Source organism: Staurois parvus, unplaced genomic scaffold (genome assembly GCF_062004578.1).
Source record: "Staurois parvus isolate SC_StPar_1 unplaced genomic scaffold, SC_StPar_1.0 ptg000314l, whole genome shotgun sequence".
Taxonomy (NCBI): domain Eukaryota; kingdom Metazoa; phylum Chordata; class Amphibia; order Anura; family Ranidae; genus Staurois; species Staurois parvus.
The window spans coordinates 2073465-2099402 of record NW_028318110.1 but is presented as its reverse complement, the minus strand read 5'-3'; positions in this window follow the sequence as shown (position 1 = coordinate 2099402).

The following is a 25938-nucleotide window of genomic DNA, read 5'->3' as shown; positions in this document are numbered from 1 at the left end:
CACACCCCTCATCTCCACCCCCACCTTGTCTTAGAAGTCAGCAGCAGAGAGAAAGACAGAAGTCCTCCACCAGATCCTGCACTTCTCTATGCAGCCATGCAGAGGCTCATCTCTACCACCTCCCTGGTGTCAGCAGTCAGAAGCAGAGATGAGGACAGAACTCCTCCTACGTCTCCTGCACCTCTCTGTGCAGCTGCTGTACTCCCTCTTTTCCACCTTCCCTGATCTAAGCATTCAACAGACTCCGGCAACTGACTCCAGCTCTCCTCTGGTCCTTCTCCATAACCTACACTTTCTGCTTCCCAGCTCCATCCCCATCTTCTTCCTGGCAGCAGTACAAGGTAAAGTGGGTGCACTGTGATATAAGGGAGGGTGGAGGACTCTTGGCTTCTGATGGTAGGGGGCTCTTGACATCTGATGTAAGGGGGGGTGGGAAGCTCTGGATATCTGCTTATAATTATTAGGAGAATAATACATCTCTTTGCAAAGGAGGGTCGCACACATCTGGTATCATCCACAAGAAACTTTATTGGAGACTGCTCAGACTTAAACACCATGGCAGAACCATGTTCTGTCTGAGCAGTATCCAATAAACTTTCTTGGGGATGATACCAGCAGTGTGCAACCCTCCTTTTCAGACTTGCACCATTTGCTACTGGAGTGTGAGCAGGCTCTGTGCCAATCTGTACTTGCTCTTCACAGCTTAATTCTTAAGTTATTACTAAAACCAGTATTAATCAAGTGCAAAGGGAATTATTTATGATAAAGAATAGATACATTTATATAGTCTTACAAATACCATTGGTCCTTTCTGGGCAACGATAGTGCTGATGCAGCCCGCAATGAAATTGAGTTTGACACCCTTGACCTAGAAGTTAGACAGAAAAATTAAGTGTGAGCATGTTAAAAAAAAACCAAATCTATACTCACCACCCTCCTGCAGAATTGGTTTGATGCTGCAGTTATCCTCCACTGGCTCTAAGGCTAAGGACTGAGCAATCATAGGACTGCTGATCACTCAGTTCTTGATCCACTTTAAATAGAGAGTGGCTGACTGGAGCGTCGGGCTGTTGAGGGGGCAGGAGTGGCTGGCTCAGGTTCTCAGTCGCACATTGACAGGCTGAGACAGCTGATGATCAGGAATTTTGGTAGGTCCTGACGTTATTGTTGGCATGCTTCCAAAGCATGAACAGGCTCTGTGATGCCAGCCAATATCTGGCTTTATCCGCTATCTTCAGATTCTGGGTCACAGGGGAACACAAGTAAGTGCACTCCTGTGACTTAGAAGAAAAGTATGACCAAAAAAGCTTTGGCCGTACTTCTCTTTTAAATTGCTGTGTAGCTTACCTTAGCCCACTGTCAGCTGAATATGGGTCACAGGAGTGCAGAATGAAGCACACTTCTAGGAGAAGTAGGGCCACAAGAGTTTTGGCCCTACTTCTCTTTTAAAAATAAGCCCTCATTGACTTGTGTAGTTATAGCCACTGTGGAGCAATTCATCAAAGTTTAAAATATGAGGATGAATTACTCCAAAATAAGCTTAACCTACAAGGGTCAGTAAATGCCTGCTTTAAAGTTTACTTACTCTTTTAAAGAATTTGTACATTTTAGAAAACTATATCCAGGCCAAAGTTTTACTTTGAAATTGGTATAAACAGGCAGACATTATGATTCTAGCATCTCAAAGATCAACTGCAAGAGGTCTATTGTTTACAGTAAAATTGGAAATTGGTAAATGACAATTCCAGACTAATTAAAAAAGTAAAGTCTGATTGGTTTCAATGTTTTTTCTCAGATGGGTGACCTGTATGGTCTTGGCTTACCTTACCTTCCATCTCTGAGCTACATATCCATTACCCCTCTCTGTACCCGGCTCAACCCGTTTACTTTTTTGTGTACTTTTCTACCCAACACTACATTTCTTTAGGTTCCATCCCTGTACCCTTTTTTTTAACTTCACTGAGTCTCCTCCCTATACTCTTTTCTACATTCCTGTGCACCTCTAATGTCACTATGGATAACATTTAATCTCTTCATTACTAGGTAAGCCTGCTGAGTATACCAGCTGCCATGCTCATTATCAGCTGTTTAAAATATTCCTCACCACCACCACTGCATACTTAATGAAGCAGGCAGTGGAACAGATGGATCTTTCCTTTTGTTTTTACGCCGGTTGTACAGATGTGTAAAGCATGATCTTGAACTCTAGCACACCTTCTGATCTTTCTCCCCTACTTCTGCTGACTGGTGTATGATTGTGTAAATTGTAGTCTGGGAGCAGCCTGCGATCGACTGCACCAGGACTATGTATTCCATCTTAGTACACTGAAGAAAAAGAGCAATCAAATGCTGTGCTGAGACCATGTACACATCAGAGCTATAACCTGCAATTTCCATTGCAAGCTTAAGGTGTATCTATAAGTAAACCTTTTTTAAATTAGAAAAAATAGAGCAGGGTTAAAACCCTTATCAATTTTTTTCCTTCTGCTGTCTGTGTCCCACTGATAAGAATTAATTCAAGCCTGTCTCGGAGATCCAGCAATCTCTCCAAAGTCAAGGCCGTCTAGATAGTTTTTAGTTGATCAGGTGTTCCCAGTGAAAGATTTCCCCACATCTCTTGTTACGGTGTGCTACAAAATTTTGGAATTCCCATCCTGTTCCTTCTCAAAGATAGTGGTCACTGGGACAAATAGAGAGGAAGAATTTCAGTACAGACAGAGACAAAAATAAAACAGAGGTCCTAACCCTTCCATACAGTACTATATCCGAGAATAAAAACAAAGTATAGACAATTTATTTAGTTGGAAGTAGGGCTTATTTTAGGGAACTGAGTGGAACTGTTGATATATTGGGCAGATGGGTAAGGGGTCATCAGGAGTTTTGCTCCTTGGGTAGCTGCTTGACTCACCATAATTCAGTAGTAGCACTTGCTAGAAGATTCTGCTATATTACAGCAAAATACGTTTTTACAGACTACATTGTGTGAAAGCACAGTGAGAATTGACCTATTGAAAACAGTGGTACAGATTGCACTATACAATTTAGGTGAAGTTTAAGATGTGGGAACGCATTCTTAAAGCGTAGAGTGTGAAAGGGCTTGAGAAGGAACACAAAACACGTATTTACAGTTTTAGTTAAAGACTAGGAGAATTCATGATTCAGACAGTCTATTGCGTGTAAGGCATTTGTAAGCTATACATCAAGGACAAAAGAGGCCATTGGAATCAGTATAATTGCTACCAAGCTGATAACAAGTGATTGCATTCTTCAAGGACAAGACAAGTAGCAGAGTGCATTTACAGTTTTTTGTCCGGTACAGTTCTTTCCCGAACTTGACAATGAATTGAGCCCCTTGTATAATGATTCATACAAGGTCATTTTAAACAGTATCTTTTTGTCACTGAATGGACCTTCTGTAGCTTTCGTTATGACCCCCAAAATAGTCACACTGATATGCTGTTGTGGATTGGAGCCCCATGCACAAACCAAGTATTTAAGGAATTTCTTAATTCTGACATACTGTGGTAAAATTTTTCAGTTCCATTAGTCACTCGCACATTACAAATGTTCTAATAACAGGGCTTTGAAGTAAATGCAAATAAGAAATCCAGCTGGAGAAATTAGATTTAAAAACTGTATAAAATTGTAAACCACTTCAAATGGCAAACACTTATTTTATACACAGCCACATGCATAAAACTCTTATCTTTCAAACACATAGTATGTAAATAAATTGCAATATTATGGCACTGTTATGCCTCCTGTCGACTGCTGGGTCTTGATTCAAAGTGTCTTTTCTTTATTCCATAACATGCATGATTTCTTAATCCCAATTGCTATCACCCATGTAATTTCATGATCACTGCTGTAGTGATCCTTCATATTATATTTTGTGTATTTTGCTCTCCACTGTGCAGAGGTTATTCTAATTTATCATTTAAATTACTATGGCTTGTGAGATGCAGTTTAGTGGCAAAGGCTGGGAAATGATGGGACTGAAAATTTCACTTTACTTATATCTAATGCCAAAACTTCTTTTTTGGGTAGAGTAGAGAAGGATTTTATTTTTTTGTCCGATTGGGTATGTATCCCTTTACTTCGTTTTCTGAAGACACAGCAAGAAGTGAGAAGAAATCTCTCTCCAATGTCTGGTTTACACAGCTGACATGAGCTTGGGCTTGGTATGGGTTCAGTCCAAACCAATGTTTGGCCAACCTGGATGGAAGCTGTTGGTGCCAGGCCATTCATCTGCAGGTGTGCTACACATACACAAAGGGGTGGAGATGTTTGTGACATCATTGACCTAATATAGCCACATGGCCAGCAGCTAACTGACCCATCACTTGAAGCTTCCTTATGGGTTTGGATTGAACCCAAGCTCATTCCTATTACACAGTTGTCACCATAGCAAGTATCCTAATTTGAAGATTTTCCCTATATTGTTGGTCACTAGGAGAAATGGAGAGAGTGAATCTACCCAGTGGGGGCATAGACAACAATACAAACCTGAGAGGTGTGCTATCTTGCCCCACTGTATCTAAAAAAATAAAAATAATGTTCAAAATACATTAAACTACAGTTTTGCAATTATAGAGGTATATTTAAGGCAAATAGACTGTACATTTTATAAGAAAATAAAAACCAGTATTTTTCTTGCACGTAATTGAATGATGGAAGATTTTTCACTATATTTGAAGCTGCTAATACAGTACCATTTGTGAGTCACTCATTAAGGCCTCATGCACTCTGGACGTTTTTGACGCTGCTGGACTTTTTTGGAGTTTTTTTCTTTCTCTAAATCTCCCATGCATATTCAACCTCTTAACCAATGGGGATTATTTACTAAAACTGGAAAGTGTAAAATTTGGTACAGTTCTGCATTGAAACTAATCAGCTTGCAGGTTTATTGCCAAAGCTTAATTTAACAAGCTGAAGTTAGAAGATGAATGGCTACCATACACAGCTGCACCAGATTCTGAGTGCATCAATTATAGTAAATCTCCTCCTATGCATCCATGGACACATAGGCATTTAGAGGAGCTTAGAGGCAGATAAAAAAAAAAAACACTGCCTGTGTGTCCAGGAGTAGTGGCATTTTGGCAGGAAAAACATTTAACGCTTCTAAACAATTGCCTAGGTGCTAAGCGCGTTTAAAGCTTCAGTGTTTTTTTTTTCTTCATTTCAATGGCAGGAATAAAGTATTATTCTGACTAGAGATGAGCGAATCGAACTTGGCGAAGTGGAATTCGTTTCAAATATTAGGAAAAATTTGATTCGCGGCGAATCCGAAAATTAGCAAACTTCGGATGCACGAATCGAATTTTCCCCGATCAGCCGATTTTCATCCCTTCTACAGCCGGCAAAAAGTGTCCCTGCAGAGAGCTCCGCTATTTCTGACAGTTCTCTGACAGTTCCTTCACATTTACAGCGGTTGAAACATTGTATCTATTTGTTTCCATTTAGGATACAGATGTTTTTATTCGGAAACAAATAGATACAATGTTTCAACCGCTGTAAATGTGAAGGAACTGTCAGAGAACTGTCAGAAATAGCGGAGCTCTCTGCAGATACACTTTTTGCTGGACTGGAATTCTTCTTATTTTCATCCTACTTCTTCTTCTTCTTCTTCTTCTTCTTCTTCTTCTTCTTCATCCTCATCCTCTTCTTCTTCTTCTTCTTCTTCATCCTCATCCTCTTCTTCTTCTTCTTCTTCATCCTCATCCTCTTCCTCTTCTTCTTCTTCTTCATCCTCATCCTCTTCTTCATCCTCATTCTCTTCTTCTTCATCCTCATCCTCTTCTTCTTCATCCTCATCCTCTTCTTCTTCTTCTTCATCCTCATCCTCTTCTTCTTCTTCTTCATCCTCATCCTCCTCCTCTTCTTCTTCTTCTTCTTCTTCATCATCCTCATCCTCTTCTTCTTCTTCTTCTTCTTCTTCTTCTTCTTCTTCCTTACCATCATCTTCTTCTTCTTCATCATCCTCATCCTCTTCTTTATCCTCATCCTCTTCTTCTTCTTCTTCTTCTTCATCCTCATCCTCTTCTTCTTCTTCTTCCTCATCCTCATCCTCTTCTTCTTCTTCTTCTTCATCCTCATCTTCTTCTTCTTCTTCTTCTTCTTCTTCATCCTCATCCTCTTCTTCTTCTTCTTCTTCTTCATCCTCATCCTCTTCTTCTTCTTCCTCATCCTCTTCTTCTTCTTCTTCATCCTCATCCTCTTCTTCTTCTTCTTCATCATCATCCTCATCCTCTTCTTCTTCATCCTCATCTTCTTCTTCATCCTCATCCTCTTCTTCTTCTTCTTCTTCTTCTTCTTCATCCTCATCCTCTTCTTCTTCTTCATCCTCATCTTCTTCTTCTTCTTCTTCATCCTCATCCTCTTCTTCTTCATTTGAAGCTGCTTCTGCTCCGCCACTCTGCCATTGGACTCTTGATAGTCGTCTCCCCACACTGCTGCTGGGGGGACTTTTTAACATAGGCCTCTGTATGGCCTTCAATTTAAGCTGCTTACGCTTCGCCACTCTGCCATGGGCCCCTGTACCGCCTCCTCATGCTGCTGCCAGGTCCAGAGTGTGTCATGGGTCCCTGTACGGCCTCCCATTGCTGCTGTCTCCATCGCCACACTCTGCCATGTGCCACTTTCAGGTCTCCTCACACTGCTGGTGGGTTCCATTTTGTCATAGGGTGCTGTATGGCCTCCCATTGCTGCTGCCTCCACCGCCACACTGTGGCTCCACACTCTGGTTTTGGCCCCGTGACTGCCCAAATGAGTGAAGTGTGCGGTGATTCTAAGATCGACGGCACTCATCTGCATGTCATACTGACTGACAGTATTATTTCTCTTCCCCAGCAGACTCCAAGGGCATTTAAATTAAAGGTACAGTGTTATGCACTAATATAAAGGCTCTCTGAAGCCTAGAAACCCTTTTAATAAGTTAAATTCGCAGCGAATAAATTCGCATCGAATCGAATTTATTCCGCAAATTCGTCGAATCAGCCGAATCGAATTTTTGAATAATTCGCTCATCTCTAATTCTGACCAATGAAATGAATTAATGCCTAAATGCTTGAGGTGCCTAAACACATTTACAAGCATCAAGCATTTTTTCTGCCAAAATACCACTGCCAGGAGGTAAGGCATCTAGGAGAGATAGGAAGAACATGTGTGCATGAGACCTAAACTTATGATCTGGTGTTGTTGACCCTGCGTACCAGACAGATTTGGGCACAGTGTTTGTCTGTGAATAATGCTGGGATTGGACCCAATGCCGAACTGGAGTGAAGGTTAAGAAAATAATGCACCTGGATGTAGAAGGTCTTCATTCAATGTAATAAAGTACAGTAGCAGTTTGAAGAGGAAAGCAAGAAGACTTAAACAATTTTATTTGTATCTTTACACTTATTCACATTTGTTGCATTAATTTATGATCATTATTGTCCTCCTCCAACAAAATATACTAATACTAATAGCTTAAAGTGTTACTAAACCCACAACAGTAACATCAGTCTGTATGTGCAGCGAAGCATGCTTGTTATACTCACTGTGCCTCCCAGTGTTAATGAGGAGGTGGAAACTCAGCTCCTTGCACAGATGGAAAGGGCTACCAGGGCTGGGACAGTGATAATAATGGGGATTTTAACTACCCAGAAATTTACTGGAGTAATGATACTGCAGGAACAGTTTAAGGGCAAAAATGTTTAAACCTACTACAGGATAATTTTATGGTACAGTTCATAGAGGCCCCTACTAGGAATGATGCTCTGCTGGACCTGGTAATCTCAAACCATGCATAGCTTATTATGATTGTCCATATAAAATAACATCTGGGTAGCAGTGACCATAACATGATTTCATATATTGTTAGCTGTAAACAGTGAGCGCATATGGGAAAAATAAAAACGCTCAATTTCAAGAGAGCTAATTTTCCAAGGCTGAGAGCTGCTCTCGAAGACTTAGACTAGGAGGGAATTTTGGCATCGATAAACACAACACAGAAATGGGAGTTCTTCAAAAAGACTGTATGTGAACACACTGCAAAATATATTCCCATGGGCAACAAGTTTAAAAGGCTAAAAATCAAACCTATGTGGCTTGCGGCCAAAGTTAGAAAGGCTATAGATAATAAGAAAATAGCTTTTATTCAATATAAAAATGAAGGCACACTATCATCATTTAAACATTAAAAAGAATATGCAAAACGGAAATAAAGGCCGCAAAAATTGAAAACGAACGACAGATTGCAAAAGATAGCAGGACAAACCCCAAAAAATTCTTCAAATATATTAATAGTGAAAAAGTTTGATCCGAGCATGTAGGCCCTTTACAAAATAATCTAGAGTGGGGTGACTGGGGACAAAGAGAAGGCAAATTTATTTAATACCTTCTTCAGCTCTGTGTATACAAAGGAGCATGGGGGGAGCTCTAGTCCATAATGGGCATGGTAATGACACAGCTCCAGATGATCCACATTGACTCACAAGTGATATGATCCAAAAATATTTAGGCAGTATAAAGATGAATAAAGCACCTGGACCAGATGGCATACACCCACGGGTCCTTGAAGAATTGAGCTCTGTCATTTCAAAGCCATTGTTTCTGATTTTTAGGGACTCTTTAATGACTGCCTTAGTACCACTGGATATGCGTAAGGCCAATGTGGTGCCTATATTTAAAAAGGGGTCAAAATCTTTACCAAGTAATTATAGACCTGTTAGTTTAACTTCTATAGTTGGGAAGATACTGGAGAGTTTAATAAAAGATCACATAGATGAGTTCTTGCTCAAAAAAAATATTTTAAGCAACAGACAGATTGGATTCATGAAAGACAGAAGTTATCAAACAAATCTGGTTTCTTTTTATGAGGGGGTGAGCAAAACCTTGGACAGAGGGGTGGCGGTGGACATGGTATACTTGGATTTTGCAAAAGCGTTTGACACAGTTCCCCACACATGGCTAATGTTTAAGATAAAGTCTACGGGCTCGGAAATATCTGTATGTAAATGGATAGAAAACTGGCTGAAAGATCGTATTCAAAGAGTAGTGGTTAATGATTCATACTCTGAATGGTCTGGAGTCATCAGTGGTGTACCCCAAGGTTCAGTGTTGGGACCCTTACTTTTTAATATATGTATAAACAATATAGGGTCTGAGATTAAAAATCCCATTTTAGTCTTTGTAGATGACACCAAGCTGTGCGGTGGAATAACGTCCTTACAGGATGTCTTCAACTTACAAGCTGACCTCAATGCACTGTTTAATTGGGCAACTATGTGGCAAATGAGGTTTAATGTTGATAAATGTAAGGTTATGCACTTGGGGGTTAAGAATATGCATGCATCATACATAATAGGGGGAGTACAACTGGGGGAATCAATGGTGGAGAAGGATCTGGGAGTTCTGATAGATCACAAGCTTAATAATGGCATGCAATGCCAAGCTGCAGTTTCTAAAGCGAGCAAAATCCTCTCTTGTAATAAAAGAGGTATAGACTCCAGAGAGAGAGATATCATATTATCCCTGTACAAATCATTAGTAATACCTCATCTGGAATATGCAGTTCAGTTTTGGGCACCAATTCACAAAAAGAACATTGGGGAACTGGAGAAAGTACAGAGAAGGGCAACTAAAGTGATACGAGGCATGGAGGAGATCAGCTATGAGGAAAGATTAGAGAAACTAAATTTATTCTCTCTTGAGAAGAGGAGATTAAGGGGGATATGATCAACATGTATAAATATATCAGTGGTTCATATAGTGAACTCGGTGTAGAGTTATTTGCCCTGAGGTCATCACAGAGGATAAGGGGGCACTCTTTACGTCTGAAGAAAAATAAATTTAATCTCCAAACACGGAAAGATTTCTTCACAGTGAGAGCTGTGAAAATGTGGAATAGACTCCCTCAAAAGGTGGTTCTGGCCAGCTCAGTGGATTGCTGTAAAAAAGGCCTGGATTCTTTCTTAGATACACAGAATATAACTGGATACTAACATTTATAGGTAAAGTTGATCCAGGGAATATCTGATTGCCTCTCGGGGGATCAGGAAGGAATTTTTTTTCCCAGCAGGAGCAAATTGGATCATGCTTTGCTGGGTTTTTTTTTTTGCCTTCCTCTGGATCAACTGTGGGTATAGGATTATAACTTTTTTTTTCTATGGTTGAACTGGATGGACTTTTTTCTTTTTTCAGCCAGACTAACCATGTAACTATGTAACTGTGGAACCTAAGGGGTTAATCCTCTGCGTTGTGTAAAAATTCTGTTTGATCCTCACTTCTCTGATCCTCCTGTTCTTCCAGTGTCCCCTTCTTATCTCCTAATAAGACATGTCGTGTGGAGACACTCTGCATATGCTCAGTTTAGTGTGTATTGCTAGAGAGGTTTTTTTTTTCTTAAGAGAGTGCATGTGATCAGCACAGGGCCAACCAGCACTGTCCAGACAGAGGTCAGGGGTTTTGCATCCTCCTAGAGCAGAAAGAAAACTCCTCCTACAAACTTTACCAGTGCTCTGCTGAACACTGATAGAAGTCACAAGACTGCTCTAACTGCTGATGAGAAAAAGTACTTAGCAGTTTATATTTACTAAAATAATTGCATTTCCATGTAGTGTGTACTGTGGGAGACCAGATAGAATGAATGCCAGGTCCTAGGTTTAGTAACACTTTAATATCTAATCTTTGACCTACATTTTCATTTTTCACATCTGTGTTGGAGGACATGGGAAAGTTTTCAACCTTGCCATGGACCTATATTGCATTATGTCACCTCTGATAACACTGTTTCTTTTTTCATGAACCTCGGACCCCTTCCTGCCACATTATTCTTAAAATGTAGTATACAGATTTGTACTTCTTGAGCAACAGCTTACAAAAGGGAAAGGATGAGAAATGCGGCAGAGTGAAGGGTCTTTTAAAGAGAGTGAAATTCCTTCTTCCTGACTTGGTACTACTGTGATGGCTGCAACCCCTTTCTGACTCCGCTGTAAAAATGCAACAACTATATCTTTTACCACTATAGTACAAAGAAAATGAATACATCTGACTTAAGACATAAGATGACATAAGTTATCCATTGCATTAGTGTCCATGAAAAGGCTAAGTCCTGAATATAGTTCTGATCTCATTTACGTAAGATGTTCACTTCATTAGGTCCTTTTCACAAGAGCGTTCAGCCTAGATTCGTCAGTTTTTCAGACAGATCCAGAATGAAGCACAATGTATTTCTATGGGTGGGGGGATCTAAACAGATGATCATCCATTTACATCCCCCTAAATCCCTACATCCACGTCAGTTCAGGTCCTTTTTTTTTTATATAGCCAACGTCCACATCTGTTGAAATGGAATGGAATGGATGTAGACTGCAAAAAGAAATGAATTGAACTTATATAAACTGAACTAAACATGACTAAAAGGATGATGGTCATGTGAAAGGGGCCTTAAGCCCCTTTGACATATGTTCCGCTTGGGTTCACCTGTCCATTTTTCAGGCAGTCCCAATAGGAACTTCCATTCTCCTCATGTCCGTTTACACCCACCTACATCCAATATGATCTAATATGACAAAAAAAAAAGGATGGGGATCCATTCATAGGATAGTGGTCTGTGTCCGTGTCCACTCTGCCTAAGTGAAGCGGACACGGACCTGTCATCAGCCTGCTCAACAGCGATCAGCAGACAGATCCCCTGCTGAGCAAGCGGATAACAGCTGCAGTCCACCCTGTGTGAAAGGGGTCTTACTATTCATGAAGAGGCTAACTATTGTTCTCTTTTCATTTCAGCCTTCTTTTCAGGGTAGCATTGCTGCAGTTGTAAGCATATTATTGCATTAGTTACAGTCAGATATTTCAGAGTCAGAACATACATGTCTCTAACACCTGTAAAAAATTACCGAGGTTAATATTACCATGACCTAGCAGAATGAACTGAATTGAGTAGCACTATTAACAACTGCACTTAAAAAAATGCAATTCAATTAAAAAATGCACTTAAAATCAACTTAAACAACACAAAAAACACAAGAACCTATGATTGTTTAAATGTCTTAAATGGCTGTTACGGCATCATATTCAATTCCAGTATTATTATTCTTAGCAATTTTCCTGCTAGATGTAAGCAATATTTTTTCCCACTTTAACATATGTTCCTTTTTGGGTTTCATGTACCATGGTATTCACCAATGAATGCAGAATATTTATGGGGTTCAGACAATTCTGTAATGGCCCTTTTCCATGGGCTGCGTCCGTTCCAATCAGCAGCAGATCTGTGAACAGATATCCTCCTGAATCAGAACTGAACATAACGGATATCCATATCCATTTAGTTTTTTCCCGTTGTGATGTAGGAAAAACAGAATTAAACAGGTCCATGCTGAAGTTGTTCTAAAGGAAATTGTCCGATCTTGATCCAGCAATGTACACAAGAGCAGCGGCTATCTCAGCTCCCTCCTCATAGGCTCAGAGACAGAAAAATATCAAATTTGATATTTTACAGTACTTTCTTTCCCCCATGTACTGTACTTTCTGTGGCCAGTTCCATAATTGCTGCATACTTACCTCCAATTATAAACCAAGATGCCTTATTATGCAGCTATATTTGTTCTGAAAGTTACCTGGGGATCTGTTCCATCAAGTTGTCATGCTATAAAGCTGCATCCACTCAATAGGTTGGGTTGTTGTCTACAAGCACAGTTATCTTAAATCTTTTGACCTAATATATAATTTAAATGCTTACTGGTGGGGCCCAGTTTAAATCCTGGTGAAACAGTTACAGACAGCCAGGGGCGGACTGACAACTCATGGGGCCCCCGGGCAATAGGGGATCATGGGGCCTGAATCTACCTGAACAACATGGGAGAAGTCAAAGATCACCGGGCACAGTGTAGCCCAGTGTCACCTCCTCACACCTGATTTAAACCTCTAATTGCAATTCTACCATGTCACAATTGTGTGTTTTGCACAGAAATCATGAGTTTAAATTAGGTGTTGAGGAGGCAACATATTGCCTCCTCACCACCTGTCAAACATACTCGGATCCAGGGCGGACTGACAATTCATGGGGCCCCCGGACAATAGGGGATCACGGGGCCCCTGTGTCCTTGCCCAAACTCAAAAAAACCTATGATAAAAAGGTACCAGGGGCATCTCATGGGGCCCCCTACTGACCCCAGGCCCTCGGGCAGTGCCCAAGTTTCCAAATGGTCAGTCCGCCCCTGCAGACAGCTGAATCAGGTTAAGATCTGTAACTATATTGCAACATGTATACACCTATAAAAATGCAATGATAAAAATATGCACACAATTTGTATTCTTTTTCTTTTTTTGTTTACTTTTTTTTTTGCCTTGTCTTGTCACTAGATCACTAGACTCTCTGACTTTAGCACAGCTGCATTGATTGCTGAATATTATTAGCTGCTCATTTATTGGTCTCCACTGTTCCCTGGAATTTCCTGAGTCATGTATTGACAATTCAATGCGTTGAATTAAAAAACATCCAATGACAAAGAGCACATTGTTTTCTATCTAATTGTCTCTTATTTTTACACAGAAGTGTTTAGGGACCTGTGAAAACTTGTTTTATCACTAAAATGTCAAAGGTAGGAATCAATATTGCAAAGATGGTTTTAGCAATATCAGGATTCTGCTTTAATTATTAACTAACAATAACCTTGGAATGTGTTTTTATTCACCATATATACTGTTCCATAGAACTGAAAATATACACTTTGAACTGTCACATACTTGATTTCTATTTATCATACTTATAATATTGGAGTCTAACAGTTAACAGCTTGCTAACCTGTATCAAATAAAAGGTCAATTTGTGAATAGTGAATCAAAAAGGAAGGGAATTGTACAGTACATATAATATTAAGGCAGATTTTGAAGACTGTATTTAAAGTAAATCTAAACCCAAGAACAAAAAATGTATGTACAGTATTTCAGCTTATCTGTCCTTAGATGTGGTGGCTGCATTTATTTCTTTTTTAGACTTTTTTTTCCCTTTACTTTCGCCTGGTGATCTTGCCAGTGACACACTTCCCAAATGTTGCTTTGTAGTGTATTTCTATTTTTGCAGCCAAATTGCAATAACGCCTACTTTGTATTCGAATGTCCCCCAAATAGCATAACTAAAAAAAAAAAAAAAAATTGTAGCTTACCTCTCTTTTAGATTTTCTATTGTGGGCCATCCAACAAGGAAAAACCATACCTTGTTCTCTTTGTTTATGAGGGGGCTGGGCAGTTGTGTTGGCCATAATTAACCCTGTCTGTGCTGTGCAGGAAGATCTACATTATCCTCCTAGATTGTAAGCTCGAAAGAGCAGGGCCCTCAAACCCCTCGTGTATTGTATTGTACTGTATTGTCTCATGTTCTGTCCCCCCCCGCTAATGTATAGCGCTAAGCAAACCCTTTGGAGCTATATAAATACTGTATAATAATAATAATAATCAATTATAAGTAGATTTGAACACAATCTGTCCTAACAAAGAGTTAAAGGTGTAGAGGCTGGGCTTCTTGCATTGCACGTTAATGAAGACAGACTTTGGACAGACTCTAACATTGTTCAAAAAACTTTGCTGTCAGCAATGACACATTCCCTTGAGAAACATGTAAAATGTAAGAAAATAAGTAAGAAAAAAAAAAATAGGCATGCTTTGTGAGCAGGAATACATCACATATCAAACATAGTAGGGTTTTCTTAAATTTGACTTCAAAAGTGGAAATATGCTTTAAGCCTATCTACTTTATAGTATGGGTGTGGTAAAAGTAACATTAAATACCCAGTATGTTAAAAACTGGGGTTCATATTGCTCAGTGATTGAATATAGATTTTAAAGTGGACCTTTCAGTAACTTTCCAAGTCTGGATGAATAAATTCCTGATTTCACAATGTACAGCAACACTAGAGTATTTTTTTCAAAAAGCTCCACCTTTCATGTATAACAATGATATGGCACCTGAGCTCTAATCAAGTGCTTTTTCCTAGGTTCAGATGATGTTGTCATTCTACTGCAGACAGAAGTAAGTATTTGCTCAGTCTCCTTTCTCCCTGTTGTCAGACTGTAACTCTTTGACCTGTTCCTGCCCGGACAATAACAAATTGACAGCTGATCATGACTCTTGTCGATACGTGTGGGCGTTATATAACCTCCTTCCAGATCGTGCCTCACACATGCCATCCTTTCATGCCATCCATTGTATACAATCATGTCACTAGCTGTGATTGGTCACAGTGATTACATGTACAGATTGGGCCAATCACAGCCCATCTGTGTCATGTGATTATCTTTGGCCAATCACAACTAATCACAGTTCAGTTAAATGCTTGCTTATAGCAAATAAATTCTTTGCTATAAGCAACCATATTGTGTAAAAAATTATTATACTACTCTGGTCATAGTGTATTATGAAAAAAAATTGTAAAAAAAAGTAATGAAAAATATAACAAATAATAAAACAATTAAAAAAATAAAAAAAAAAATTTTTTTCCCGTGACTTTCCTACAGACTACATAACAAATAACAATCTGGGTTATTTCCACCAAAGAAATGTAGAAGAACACATCTTGGCCTAAATTTCTGAAGAACAATTATTTATTTGCAAAATTTTATAACAGAAACAAAGACATTTTTTTTTTTTTTTTACATTTTCGGTCTTTTTCGTTACTTTAGCAAAAAATGTAAAACCCAGTGGTGATTAAACACCACCACAAAAAGGCTTTTGTTGTGTGAACAAAATGATAAAAATGTAGTTTGGGTACAGCGCTGCATGACTGCGCAATTGTCATTCAAAGTGTGAGAGAGCTGAAGGCTGAAAATTGGCCTGGGCAGGAAGGGGGTATCAATGCTCAGTATTGAAGTGGTTAAACTGCTCATGTGCTGACTGAAATCCCTGCTGGGCCAGCAAAATTTCGATCAGGGTGTAGGCTCCTCCCCTCAACAGAAGTCGATTATTCTGTTAAAGGGACATGTTGATGTTGGTAAAATTTCAATCGATCCAGCTGATCTGTGTACTCTGACAGTGGCAGGTAGATGGAGGAATTTAGAAGATAAAGACATCATGGGTGGCACAGTGACTTAGTGGTTAGCACATCTGCCTTGCAGTAAATGGGTCATGGGTTCGATTCCCGACCATGGCACCTCCTGCATGGAGTTTGCATGTTCTTCCTGTGCTTACATGGGTTTCCTTCGGGTGCTCCGTTTTCCTCCCACACTCCAAAGACATGCTGGTAGGTGAATTGGCTCCTCTCTAAATTGGCCCTAATATGTGTATGTATGAATGTGAGATAGGGACCTTAGATCGTACGCCCCTTGAGGGTTAGGGACTGATGTGAATGTTCAATATATATGTGTAAAGTGCTGCGTAAATTGACAGTGCTATATAAATACCTGAAATAATTAAATTGTGAGGGAGAGTGTTGTAATCTTTTTAGAGAGGTAATAAATACTTGTAAGTGTTACCCTTACTTATTACATGTACTTGAATTAAAGAAATATCTGATGTTAGGTGTACTTTAGGTTGAAATTCCGGTATTTATCCCCCAAGTATTTATTGTAAATTCAGAGCATAATCCTATGATTTACAGCTTTGTACAAGCAATTATACTTCAAGATGATAGTGGGAAATAATGCATTTGTGACAACATTGACATTACCTACACAGGGGTGGACTGACAACTCATGGGGCCCTCCGGGCAATAGGGGATCATGGGGCCCCTGTGTCCTTGCCCAAACTCACAAAAAACTATGAAAAAGGTACCAGGGGCATCTCATGGGGCCCCTTACTGACCCCGGGCCCTCGGGCAGTGCCCGAGTTTCCAAATGGTCAGTCCGCCCCTGTACCTACAGTATGACGATGATTTACTAAAGGCAAATAGACTGTGCACTTTGCAAAAGCAGTTGCACTCTGTAAGGGAATTTGCTCAATCACTTAGTAATTGTGGGGATACTTCACTTTGCACAGAATACACAATCACTTACCAGGAAAATAAAAATAATTAATTTTTGCTTGTACATGATTGGATGATAGAAGTCAGCAGAGCTTCACATCATGGGCAGCACAGTGACTAAATGGTTAGCACGTCCACCTGGCAGTACTAGGGTTGTTGGTTTAAATCCCAACCAGGGCACCTCCTGCCTGGAGTTTGCATGTTCTCCCTGTGCCTGTGTGAGTTTCCTCCAGGTACTCCTGATTCCTCCCACACTCCAAAGAGGACATTTTTGCAGGAAAAGGAACATTTTTGCAGGAAAGTCTGTGTGGCATTTGGCAGGGCTGCACAGCGAAGATTGCTGGATTGAGTATTTGGGGGGTGCACACAATTGTGAGTACACTTGTCCTTTAACACCTTACTCCAGCCAATTTTGTTTTATATTTGTTCTAAATAAAGTGGAGAAGAGTTACAACATTTGTAAGATTTTTATTCCAGTCTGCAACTTTGTTGATTTTTCCTCACTTACTTTTTCAGTTACATCATCCTGACATGGCCACTCAGGATGATCAAGAACTCTGGATCTCGTAAGTGGAGTGACCCAAATACACTAAGGGTATATATACTGTATATCAGTGGCTAAATGGTTAGCACTTTCACCTGGTAGCACTAGGGTCATCAGTTTGAATCCCAACCACGGCACCACCTGTCTGGAGTTTGCATGTTGTCCCTGTGGCTGCATGGGTTTCATCCAAGTACTCTGGTTCCTCCCAAACTCCAAAGACATGTGGGTAGGTTAATTGGCTCCTGTCTAAATTGGCCCTAGTATGAGTATGTATGAATGTAAGTTAGGGACTTTAGATTGCACACCCCTTGAGGGTTAGAGACTAATGTGAATGTACAATATATATATGTAAAGCAAATTCCTTTACAGAGTGCAACTGCACTTGCAAAGTGCATACTCCATTTGTCTTTAGTAAATCAACCCCAATGTATGCACCAAGGAGAAAAGTGGGCTAGTTCTAATGTGTAGGGATAACTATGATACTTACTGAGTTACACATATATGATATTATAAGATGGCTATGTATACTCCATTTTGTGCTTCCATCCATAACTTCATATATTTCAAGTTGTTTATTGCAAATGACAAACACATATCTAGATGGTAACTGTGCCACAGGGTGTGTGTGGCTTTTTCGGTGGGTTGTCTGCCTTGGTCCTTCCAATGTGGTCTGTTGCTATTTGATAGGAAGAGCTATATAAGCAAGGAAGGACTCTATGAAAAGTGGAATGCAGGGAGGGTGGACACTGTATTCCCCATATACGTATATTCAACAATAAATATAATTTGGGACCTCATCTCATCTGAAGGTAATTATTCAAGTTTTGATTAAAGTAGAGGAACTTGAGCAGGAGGTACTATCCTCCCTACACACTAAAAAATGCAAACCAAAATCCAAAAAAGTTAAGTTTCTTGTACAGCTGGAGGAGTTTGTCTTCTGCTAAGACTGTTAAGCCATAACAATACCTAATGCCATCACACCACCATGACATGACCCTGAAAAAACATCATTAAAGGCTGTAGTTTTTTTAAAGGGAGCTCGCTGCTTTGGATATATAAGAACTGGCATTGCTAAACAGTTTATAAAGTTTCATATTCTGGGCCTATCATCCTTATTTAATCATTTAGTGAGTCAGTGACTCAGAAAAAGGAAGTGGGAAAGAATCCCCACACTTGCTGCATTCTTGTCCCTGCTGAGTGATACATTGGGAGAAGAAGAACAACCTGGAGCTTGCATCTTTAAAAACAAGGCAGCGTGGTAGCTGTTATTTTGCCAATGACAGGTTGGATTAGTTGGATCTTACAGTAAGGCTCCATATTTCTGAATAAATTCTGGGCACTGAAACACAGATTTGGTTGATTTCCAAAGAATTTGAAATTTGTTTGTAGATAAATTATCGATCAATTGACTTCAGTGGAAATTATATTTTTAATTTATAATATTTTTTTTCCTTCCAGATTAAAAGTGCAGCATAGCTTCATGGTTATATTTATTATATAAATACATATAAATGTTAAAAAAAACCTTTTTTTTAAGTACTTTTGAAAGAAATTAATCAAGTCACCAAATATACCAAGATCATTTTTTAAAAAATCTACTAGTGTATGGCCAGTTTTACATATTTTACTGCAAACAAATGGTTTGGTTACAATCTCTGTCCTCATTGGATAAAATTCCTTTTACTTCCTGCATCATCAGGGACTTAGGGTTAGGGCCTGTGCACACAAATGTGCTAGAAAATGCATATGCATTTTATTAAATATGTATGAAGTGTTTTTAATATGATGCATTAAATTTTAATGCTTGGCAAGAATTGTGTTTTTCCTCAATTTTTCTGTTTCCCCCTGTAAACATGTGAAGTTAATGACATGTGTATGATAGCATACTAATTAAAATGAGTATTGCAATTTTAGTGAGTTTTAAGGGTGCAACTAATGGTTATAACTAGAGATGAGCGAATCGAACTTGGCGAAGTGGAATTAGTTTCGAATATTAGGAAAAATTCGATTCGCACCGAATCCGAAAATTAGCAAACTTCGGATGCACGAATCGAATTTTTCCCGATCGGCCGATTTTCATCCCTTCTACAGCCGGCAAAAAGTGTCCCTGCAGAGAGCTCCGCTATTTCTGACAGTTCTCTGACAGTTCCTTCACATTTACAGTGGTTGAAACATTGTATCTATTTGTTTCCATTTAGGATACAGATGTTTTTATTCGGAAACAAATGATACAATGTTTCAACCGCTGTAAATGTGAAGGAACTGTCAGAGAACTGTCAGAAATAGCGGAGCTCTCTGCAGATACACTTTTTGCTGTACTGGAATTCTTCTTCTTTTCATTCTTCTTCTTCTTTTCATTCTTCTTCTTCTTTTCATTCTTCTTCTTCTTCTTTTCATTCTTCTTCTTCTTCTTTTCATTCTTCTTCTTCTTTTCATTCTTCTTCTTCTTTTCATTCTTCTTCTTCTTCTTCTTCATTCTTCTTTTCATTCTTCTTCTTCTTTTCATTCTTCTTCTTTTCATTCTTCTTCTTCTTCTTCTTTTCATTCTTCTTTTCATTCTTCTTTTCATTCTTCTTCTTCTTCTTTTCATTCTTCTTCTTCTTCTTTTCATTCTTCTTTTCATTCTTCTTCTTCTTCTTTTCATTCTTCTTTTCATTCTTCTTCTTCTTCTTTTCATTCTTCTTCTTCTTCTTCTTTTCATTCTTCTTTTCATTCTTTTCATTCTTCTTTTCATTCTTCTTCTTCTTTTCATTCTTCTTTTCATTCTTCTTCTTCTTCTTCTTTTCATTCTTCTTTTCATTCTTCTTCTTCTTCTTTTCATTCTTCTTTTCATTCTTCTTCTTCTTCTTCTTTTCATTCTTCTTCTTTTCATTCTTCTTTTCATTCTTCTTCTTCTTCTTTTCATTCTTCTTTTCATTCTTCTTCTTCTTCTTTTCATTCTTCTTCTTCTTCTTTTCATTCTTCTTCTTCTTCTTCTTTTCATTCTTCTTTTCATTATTTTCATTCTTCTTTTCATTCTTCTTCTTCTTCTTTTCATTCTTCTTCTTCTTTTTATTCTTCTTCTTTTCATTCTTCTTCTTCTTCTTTTCATTCTTCTTTTCATTCTTCTTCTTCTCACTCTTCTTTTCATTCTTCTTTTCATTCTTCTTCTACTTCTTTTCATTCTTCTTCTTCTTCTTCTTCGTCGTGCCCCGTGACTGCCCAAATGAGTGAAGTGTGCGGTGATTCTAAGATCGACGGCACTCATCTGCATGTCATACTGACTGACAGTATTATTTCTCTTCCCCAGCAGACTCCAAGGGCATTTAAATTAAAGGTACAGTGTTCTGCACTAATATAAAGGCTCTCTGAAGCCTAGAAACCCGCATCGCATCGAATCGAATTTATTCCGCAAATTCGGCAAATCAGCCGAATCGAATTTTTGAATAATTCGCTCATCTCTAGTTATAACCTAAAGCGCATTTTTCAAGAACCGCACAAATGATGTGCCATGCTGTACAACGCAGTAATGTGAAAAGCATAATAGATTAAAACAGAAACAATTTTTCCTGTAATTTTGGAGCATTTTGAAAATGCATATTGAATCTTAATCTTCAATATGCAATAAAAAGCTGATTTGATTCTATCCCCTCTGCTGTAGTAGGGCTTTAACCCTTTGAGGACCAAGGGACGTATTTGTCCCATGTTTTTAATTGCGTGTATCATCTGATTAAGAACTTAAAATCTTTTTTTTTTTGATTTGAGTCAAAATATTAGTTCTTATCAACAAACAACAAATGGATCTAGCTTTCTGCCAATTATTTCATGAAATAGCTTAGTTACAGCAACTGAAGTGTACGAACTTTAAAAACAAAAAAATTTATTCTTTTGGCGTTCCAAAATCTTACGGTCCTCAAAGGGTTAACCAGTTTCCTACCTAGCCAATTCTGACATTTCTCTTCTACATGTAAAAATCAGTATTTTTTTGCTAGCAAAATTACTAAGTGTCATGGACACTGGCTGCATGGAACTTTTCTGTCCACATTCACCCTGTTATTTGTTATATTTCCCTATTTGTTACATTTTTGAAGGACTGTGTCCTTGTGGTTACCCTAAATGACTGATATTATACTGTATGGGCATCTCTGTTCCATGTACTCCTTTATAGGATTCGTGCTGTCTGGGGTGGGCACAGGGGTGGACAGACAACTCATGGGGCCCCCCGGGCAATAGGGGATCATGGGGCCCCTGTGTTCTTGCCCAAACTCAAAAAAGCCTATGAAAAAGGTACCAGGGGCATCTCATGGGGCCCCCTACTGACCCCAGGCCCTCGGGCAGTGCCGAGTTTCCAAATGGTCAGTCCGCCCCTGGGTGGGCATTATTTAGGATAATGTGATAAAGCTCTTATCTGATTTTGTGTGGTATAAATTCTGTGTGAATTTTCAATAAAGTAATTTCCTGTTTGCACCTAAGCTAGTGTCAAGTTCTTGGGTGCAATTTCCAACTATAATCGCTTGTTCCTGTGTTCCAGTGGAAAGGAAGAGCCTCTCTGGCGGAGATACCCAGTCGGGGTGTCAGGCAGTCCGTCACACTTAGAACCCTCAAACATTATATATTTTTTAGCAGAGGCGCTAGAGAATAAAATAATGGGTGTTGCAAAATTTTATGTAAGACTGTATTTGCGCAGCATTTTTTCCAATGCATTTTTAAGAACAAAATACATTTTAATGAATTTTATTTTGCACAAACACTATATAATACCTTCATTGTATATAAAAGATTATGTTACGCTGAGTAAATAGATACCTAACATATCACGCTTTGATACTGCACACACCCATGAAACGGCATCAAACTTTGATACCTAAAAATCTCCATAGGTGACACTTTAAAAGCGTCATTACAGGTTACCAGTTTAGAGTTCCACAGGAGGTCTGGAGCTAAAATTATTGAGCTTGCTCTGACGTTCACGACGATACCTCACAAGTGTGGTTCAAACACCGTTTACATATGCGTACAGGACTTACGTTGGTGTTTGTGCATAAGTATGAGCAGAGGGGTCATTTTCAAGTTTATAAAAAAAAAATGTATTATTTAATTTATTTTAAACTTTTTTTATTACACTGTCTCTTTAATTTTTTAAATCTAGTTTATTGCTTGCACAAGGGATGAACAACATACCTTGTGAAAATGTGGGCCATGACAGGTCCTCTTTATGAAAAGATACAGGGTCTATTAGACCCAAATCTCTCCACTGGCCTCCAATGCAGCCAAATAGACACAGATCAGCCTGATCAACTGTTTTCCTGGCTGTTAACAGCCAGGTAAATAAAGAGTCAAAATTGGAAGTGACGAGCCAGAGCCTGCACCTGTTGTGGATTAATCTGGATTGTTTGCCTGAGCGATATACCTCTGTTCTTTGGGCTAACCCCTAGACGCAAATATGCCGCCTTTCGGCGTCTGGGCCTTGACACCGAGTGGATGCATATTTGCGTACCATTGAAAAATACATATGTGCTGGGAGCGCGCTCCCAGCACATATGTCCATGACTCACTGAAAGGTCCCGATCTCCCCTTGCAATCGGGACCTTTTCTGATCGTGACAGCAAATCACGGCGGTCACATGACCCTAAAACCCCATCCCGCCTCCCGGTTTCTGAAACTCTTAACCTCCCTGGAGGTATTCCCAAGTGTAGCTCGGGGTAAAGTTTCAGCACCACAAGCGGTAACCCCGAGCTACACTCGGGAATACCTTGCAGCGCTGCTCCACGATCTCTTCTTCACTTACCTTGTCCTTTGCTCCCACGATGTCCCCCCTGCAGCATCCCCGGCCATCTCCTCCGGCCGATGCCGGCATCTGTCTTCCGGGTTCCATTCCCTGCGACGTCAGGACGTACGGGGACAGAACTGGCGGGAAATTTAAAAATGTCAAAAAGTGACATTCACAAAATACACTAAAATCACATAGTAAAACATTACTGTATCAAACCATTTCACATACATTTTGTCCCTAGTGCTTTGTCCTGTGCCCTGCCTGTATTTTTACCGTTCTTTCTGCCTGGAAACTGAGAAATGTCCATGGTGTCCAAAAAGCGTCCCTTTAGGTCAAAATCGGTTTTAGACCAGCTAGAGAACAGCGATAGTAAATCAGAACCACTTACAGAACTGAGTGATAATGATTTGTGGGGAAATTCGTCATCAGACACTGAAAACGATTCTGCGACTTTGCTCAGTGATGTGCGAACTTGGCGCTGTTTTTCAAATTTCAGTGTTTTTGGTTTGATTATATTATTGAATTAAATTTATTACTATTATATTATTATTTTTAATGTTTATTTATTAAATTATAATTTATGATTTTTTGTTTCAAGTGTTATCATATCCGGGATGTTTACTCTTGTTCGGACAGATTTCAGTGAGTTATTCCTAAAAATTACAGGCCTACAATAAAAAAATGACATATTTCCATGGAAAAAAAGTACTGCTTTGAGCACAGAAATACTGACATAATCATACCGCTACGGAGGTTAAATTTATTATTATTATATTATTATTTTTATGATTATTTAAATTATAATTTATGATTTCATGTTTCAAATTTTAACATACCCAGGATGTTTACTAGACTCTTGTTTGGACAGATTTCAGTCAGTTATTCCTAAGAATTACAGGCCTACAATAAAAAAACTACATATTTCCATGCAAAAAAATGTACCGCTTTGAGCACAGAAATACTGATATAATCAGACCGCTAGGGAGGATAAATTTATTATTATTATATTATTATTTTTTATGATTATTTATTAAATTATCATTTATGATTTCGTGTTTCAAATTTTAACATACCCGGGATGTTTACTAGACTCTTGTTCGGACAGATTTCAGTGAGTTATCTCCCCTTGCGATCGGGACCTTTTCTGATCGCAGGCCTACAAAATTACAGGCCTACAATAAAAAAACGACATATTTCCATGCAAAAAAATTTACCGCTTTGAGCACAGAAATACTGACATAATCAGACCGATAGGGAGGTTAAATTTATTAATATTATATTATTATTTTTTATGATTATTTATTAAATTATAATTTATGATTTTGTGTTTCAAGTTTTATCCTACCCGGGATGTTTACTAGACTCTTGTTCGGACAGATTTCAGTGAGTTATTCCTAAAAATTACAGGCCTAAAATAAAAAAACTACATATTTCCATGCAAAAAAAGTACCGCTTTGAGCACAGAAATACTGACATAATCATACCGCTAGGAAGGTTAAATTTATTATTATTATATTATTATTTTTATGAATATTTATTAAATTATAATTTATGATTTCGTGTTTCAAATTTTATCATATCCGGAATGTTTACTAGACTCTTCTTCGGACAGATTTCAGTGAGTTATTCCTAAAAATTACAGGCCTAAAATAAAAAAACTACATATTTCCATGCAAAAAAATGTACCGCTTTGAGCACAGAAATACTGACTTAATCAGACCGCTAGGGAGGTTACATTTATTATTATTATATTATTACTTTTTATGATTATTTATTAAATTATAATTTATGATTTTGTGTTTCAAATTTTAACATACCCGGGATGTTTACTAGACTCTTGTTCGGACAGATTTCAGTGGGTTATCTCCCCTTGCGATTGGGACCTTTTTTATGATTATTTATTAAATTATAATTTATGATTTCGTGTTTCAAATTTTATCATACCCGGGATGTTTACTAGACTCTTGCTCGGACAGATTTCAGTGAGTTATCTCCCCTTGCGATCGGGACCTTTTCTGATTGCAGGTCTACAAAATTAAAGGCCTACAATAAAAAAACGGCATATTTCCATGCAAAAAAATTTACCGCTTTGAGCACAGAAATACTGACATAATCAGACCGCTAGGGAGGTTAAATTTATTATTATTATTATATTATTATTTTTTATGATTATTTATTAAATTATAATTTATGATTTTGTGTTTCACGTTTTATCCTACCCGGGATGTTTACTAGACTCTTGTTTGGACAGATTTCAGTGAGTTATTCCTAAAAATTACAGGCCTACAATAAAAAAACAACATATTTCCATGCAAAAAAAGTACCGCTTTGAGCACAGAAATACTGACATAATCAGACCACTAGGAAGGTTAAATTTATTATTATTATATTATTATTTTTTATGATTATTTAATAAATTATAATTTATGATTTCGTGTTTCAAATTTTAACATACCCGGGATGTTTACTAGACTCTTGTTTGGACAGATTTCAGTGAGTTATTCCTAAAAATTAAAGGCCTACAATAAAAAAACTACACATTTCCATGCAAAAAAAGTACCGCTTTGAGCACAGAAATACTGACTTACAGTTGTGTCCAAAATTATTCAACCCCCACTGAAATTGAGTGTTTTGGCCAGTTTGACATTGCTTTTGATCATTCAGTCATCTTGCTTACATTTACATTAAAGAGGCACTTGTAG